Raw genomic sequence first — 6011 nt, 5'->3', positions numbered from 1 at the left:
TCCTGCACACCCTTACTATCTTTTTCTCCGATGTTGCCAGAAAACACTCTGTTTAACGTAGATTTCATATTATCATACGATACCTCTGCGATTGCTGACATCACTAGTTGCTGCTCACTGTCACTTAAACCACATGATGTAAGAAGCATAAACGCCATTACGGGATCAGGTAGTTCCATTTCTTGTTTCTTGAACTTAAAGTATGTCTGCTCAAACTCAGAAACGAACTTCCTTATTTCCGTATTCTCTGATCTTCTGAGATTATACAACTCTTGAAAGGCCGTAAACTGCCGACGCCCTTTTTCAGCAAGAAACAAACTGTCAAGTTTTTCTATGATAGTTTTCACACCATTTTCTTTTTTTAGATCGCTTGTCTCCAGTTCCGAGGTTGCCACTCTGGCGCGCCCTTCCAAGGACAGGTGTATAGCTAGTGCTTGTTTGCTCTTCGGCAGTTCGGTCAGTTCACACCATATGTCTATGTCCTTCTTCCAGCTTTCATATGCGCTTTCATCACTGAACTTAGGTGGCCACTTGCTTGACGCCATTATGATCTCTCCAACCACGCTCTGCTACCAGTGTTAAACGCAAAAATCTATCCAACTCAATGTTACTAACTCGCTGTTCCTAGAAGACTGCCGCAGGTCCAATCATTCACGGCCTACATTCCTTGTGATGACGTCATGGCATGTCACGTGACGTACCACGTGATACATGCGCACAGATTGTATAACGAATATACATATACAAAATTAAATCTTTTATTTAGCTGCATATCTTACGTTATATGCAGAAACACTAACACGTGAGAAGACCAACTTATGAACATTTCAAAATACAGAGCCATTTGGAATGTATGCCATGTGTTTTTCAAGTCAGCAGACAGCTGCAGCGAGCTTTCCAATAAGTATTCCATCAATGAAAGCATGGATTCGTATTCCCTTCAGAACAAATGTACAGATGTCTTCAAAGGAGTGATGAATTTCTATTGGACAGCAGGTCTCACTCTTTCACTAATTGTCTGTGTGGCAGCTGGGGCATTTCTGGTTCTATTCTGCCTTCTTGCTCGGTAGTGACAGTAACAAGGAGTGTAACAAAAGGTATGGTTTCCACCTCTAGCTGACAGTTTTGATTGGCTTTGTTGTCGTAATATCTGTCATATTCAAGGGTATCCTATCTCGTTTCTCTCTTTGTATTCTCAAAATGTTGGAGAACCACTATTTGTAGTATGTGGAACTGGGCTTCTTTATGCAAAATCCGTTTAATTTCTAATCCTTCATCCAGTGAGTGTCAATTTACAGTCATGGATGTCTGCATAATGTTGAAATACTGCCCCTGGTTGTGGTTGTCTTGCAATCCTTTGTCAGAGTGGTAGTATTGCAACTTTTGTAGCAGTTGCTGAGGGCTTGACATGTCCCTTTGGAATATTTAAATGCTTATAATACACTGGTCGATTCCTGCTTCACTTGACGGGTGATACTATTCTGCACTACAAGGGTGATGACCAGGTTTGAGCAACAGTATACTATGCTATATGATTTGTAGACAATTATCCTTTTCATGGTCTTAATCTCTTTAAATTGGCTATGATGTAGCCTACTGCTCTAAAATATGTTTCCTGGTAAGATGCACATTGTCATTGTAGCACCTCAGTGGCATGGTCAGTGTGGTGTTGGCGTGCCACCTTGGCCGCGAGTTCAATTCTCAGGCATTCCATTGTGGTGTGAGAGATGTGTATTTCTGAATTTGCTGAATAACCACTGGTTCCATGCAACGTAAAAATGCCATACAAACAAATATTGTCATTGTGATGCAGGCATGCAATCCAATCCTTTTCATATGCATCTTCCTATTATACGCTTGCTTCCAATCCTCTTAGCCGACATGGCAGCAAACCTATCTTCTAAAACAGAGTCCAATCTCTTGAGAACCGCCTGGCATAAAGCCTCAGACAGATCAGCAAGAGAAGGAGCCGATGACATGGAAGGGAGATGCAGTGAACTGGATGGCAGAGATGACGTCCTCAATGGAAGTGATGCCATAAGCGGCGAAGACGACACGGCTTCCCCTCGATCCAAACGGGAAGCAGACACCACTGGCGAAGGGATACAGAAGGGCTGACCCCGTGATGTCACTAGTGGGGCTGATGCCACGGCTTCCTTCTGACTCGAAGAAGCAGCAATCGTCACTGGCGGAGCGATACAATATGGCTGACCTCAGCTACCAACGAAGACAAGGCCAGGAGGAGGGGGGGAAGGGCCTGGACAGCATGAGGAGCGGGGTAGCAAGCATCCAAGAAGTGCGTCGGCAAACCCTCTAAGGAGGGTGGACCCCTTAACCCGAGCATCCCCCAGAGCACCGCCATTTTGGACGCCTCTGAATCTGAAATAAAAGACTGATGAAAAAGCCTCCTCCTTTTCAGGAATCAAATTAACTCCCGAGGAAGAAGGGGTGACATTACATAAATCAGCCTGAAGGTCTCCCGATTCTTCCAATGACAAATCGATGGAAGAAAGGGAAGGGGACAAAGGCACAACACAAGCATGGATTGTAACAGCAACAGGAGACAAAGTATCAGGAAGAGGAGAAGAAAAACCCTCCCATGAAGGAAGAGTAGAAACTACGATGCTCCCTCTTACTATAAAATAACTTCCACTGCTCTCTAGGCCATGCATGGCATTCCGTGCAGGGATTCGTTATTGTACAAAAGTAGAATGGCACCCACTATAAGTGACGTGTGGATCCGTCGCAGCCTAAGCCAAAAAACGAGAACACGGAAAACCTGGAGTTCCAGGGCACACATGTTGACGAGGCTGATAAGGAGCAGAAGCAGCCAAAAAACAGCACACACACACACACACACCAGTGAAAATGGGCAATGAACCAGGTAAAGCCTGAGAGAGGTCAACCACAACTCTTTTCCAGGCGGTTTTAAGAAAGACTGACACTGTGGCGTGGGTGCATGGTCCTTGACCACTCTTCACCCAATATATGCATGTGTTGCCAGATCTCACAAGATTCCTTGCTTTCATCTGCGATTTAACCGGATCCAACTAGGCGCTAAAAATTATCCTACTGGTAAGACCTCAGGTTTGTAGCTATGAAAAATACAAATTGTCTTAGAAAATTTGTTATATTAATAGCCTCTGTGTCCTCCAGAGCATGGTACCTCTGCTGGTCTGCAAGCAGCAGGGGAGGAGCTTACTCAATCTGTTGGAGGCAAAAGAACTTTGACCCAAAGACCAGGGTGTTCACCTCCCCAAAAACACCATGAGCCAACCTGGAACACAGGAACTTGTATGACTCGCTTTTCCAGTGCTTTCCTTAAGGAAAGCTTTGTAGACAACATTGTGGACAGATGAAAAGTCTGAGAGTATTATGCTTGCAAAATAATCTCCCTGGACTGCTGCTCCAGTTTACCCTGTAAGGGTTTTGTAGAAGGCGACTCCTCTTCAGCCAAAGAACCAGAAAAGCTCTCACCAGAGAAGACAGATAAGATCCAGAAGGAGTTCAGACCTCTACTTCTACACTCAGTTGCAACTAAGATAACATCAAAATTGTACCATCCCTCTTGTGTGCCTCAGACTAATGAGCCAAACCACACAGATGAGGTAGAAGAGATTGTAGGTATTCCTTATGTCAGAGTGCCCTGAATGTTCACACGAACTGAGTGAGAAGAGGGTGCTAGTCCTCCTCTATGCCCTGTATAGGGAAGAGAAGGTATGAACTTGTCTTATTCCTTGAATGTGTGTTATCTGGAGAACATGCATGCATAGAACAAACAGGTTGAGTAGCTTGTGCAACCTGTTTGCTCTATCCCTGCTGGGCCTGCCAACAGAGAAGACATCAGCCAACCTAGTAGTTGTCCATGGCCAGCACCAATATTGGTCATGCTCCTTTATTCTAAGGGATGCAATGACTCCTGTAACCTCCTACCAGTCTGGTGAAAAGAAGAGTGATATGGGCCTGGATCTGGGAGCCCTGAAAAATTAAGTACTCGAGTAGAAACATTGTCAGAGAAACGATGACATTTCTTATAGGCATTATCAAGTTGGTAGGCAGCTTTTTTTCTGGTTATTAATAAAAACCAGGTTTGGCAAAAAGCTCTACAACTGCCTTCCTCCCCTTGTCAGAAGATAGAAACAAGGCAATCATTCTATGTTACTTAAAACAGGTGACTGGTGTTTTTTGTGTGTAAATAATTTCATTTGATTCCAGAGTGTACTTCGGCCCTGATACGCTAGGAAAGGAAGAGATAAACATTCAATCCACATTCACGCTACTTACAAGGACATAACAAGCTTACATGCTTGGATGAGACATGGAGTACCCAGTCAGGACCCAGTAACTACACTTGTTGAGCAGCCACCACTGATCCCAAGAACATGTCCTGGGACTTGTGGGTGACACCCCAAAGGTAGAATGAGGTAAAGGTAGTCTGGCTTTGTACTCATTACCTGAAACACTGAAAAGTTCTTCCAAAAGGTAAATGATGGGCCATGCCAAAACTTTGTATACCCTTGAGTGGGAAAGGAGGCCAGACTCCCTGAGAAAGGAATTTGTGATCCTGGTTGAACTCACAAAGGAAAGGGTGTGCCTAGATGACAACTTGTGCCAACCTGTACTAAAGAAAAATCTCTTACACTCACTATTCCAAATGCTGAACAAAATAAGGCATGCCATATGATTCCCCCACCCCTCTTTGCTGAGGCTAAAGTTAAAAGACGGTTGATGTTAAATCTCAGTCTGATGAACATGATGCAGGTTTGTGGGTAGGCCCCACAACACTTCATAACTTAACAACCACATGTCCTCCTGTTGGGGCACAAGCTCCTGAGAAGAGAAAGACTGCTCAGCTTCTTTTAAGAATGGATAACTCTATCATTGTAGAAGGATCTCCCTTCAGTTTGAAAACCTGAGATAAGGCTGAGCAATCCCTTTACTGCTAGAACAGAGAGGTGGTTGTCTTGTCAAATAGATGAAGAAATCTGTGATCAGCTGAACAGATACTTTGACCAGAGGGCAACCTCTTCTATAACACTAATTCTGCCTGCTCAGCTTGGAGAGCTACCCACTTGGAGTCTGCAATATAAAAGGGTACAGGATCCTGGACACTGTTCCCCAATTTGTTGATATAAGCAATTACAGCATGTTGCAAATCAACAAGGGCCTTCTCTTTGTGTCTTGGAATGTTTACAATGCTAAGGCCACTTGCATTGTCAAGATGTTGATGTGCAGATGCAGCAAGCCCCTCAGTTGTGCACCCTATCCATTCTTTTATGCATCAGAAAATAGAAGTCTCTTGAAGGGTAAGCTAGCTATATCTGCAATCAGCTAAACAGATACTCTGACACCAATCACAGTTAACCCACTTAACTTGGTACATGTGGACAGTCTGTTGAAAATAATCGTTCAACGAAGACAGGTCTAACTGGTTTCCAACCCAAAGTTGCCTTCTCTACAGGGAAATATCTGCTGTAAAATCCCGGAGATTGGTGATCAATGACTTTGACAGTGTCTTTCTCCTGCCACCAAGAAGGCTCGAGATTTCCACAAATCTAGGGAGGAAATCAGGAGCAAAATTGGTGTCATGGAGAGAGGACAAGGTCCTTGAACAAAAGAATTCATCTTGGATATGACCTTGCTTGTTTATTCTCCACAATTGAGAAAAACCAGACGAAAAAGCCTTCAGCCCACAGCTGCAACCTCTTTTCATTCCTGTTACTGTACCTCCATTCATATTTTTTTCTTCTATCTTGCTATCCACCCTCTCAACAAATATTTCATTGCAACTGCAAGGTTTAAATCCTTTTATGCCTTTCAAACTTATCTACTCTCAATTGTCTTTCCATTGCTGAATGACCTCATAGGTCCCTGTGCTTGGCTTTTGGCTTAAACACTATAATCCATTCCATTCCAAAAGGCACAATAAATAAATTTTTAAAAATCAGTCATATAAAGCAAAGGGCAAGAACTAGCTAAAAGGAAAATGGCATTGGGCTATACACAAAAAT

This window comes from Macrobrachium nipponense, chromosome 34 (genome assembly GCF_015104395.2).
Source record: "Macrobrachium nipponense isolate FS-2020 chromosome 34, ASM1510439v2, whole genome shotgun sequence".
Lineage (NCBI taxonomy): Eukaryota > Metazoa > Arthropoda > Malacostraca > Decapoda > Palaemonidae > Macrobrachium > Macrobrachium nipponense.
Note: the sequence above shows the minus strand (reverse complement) of the source record.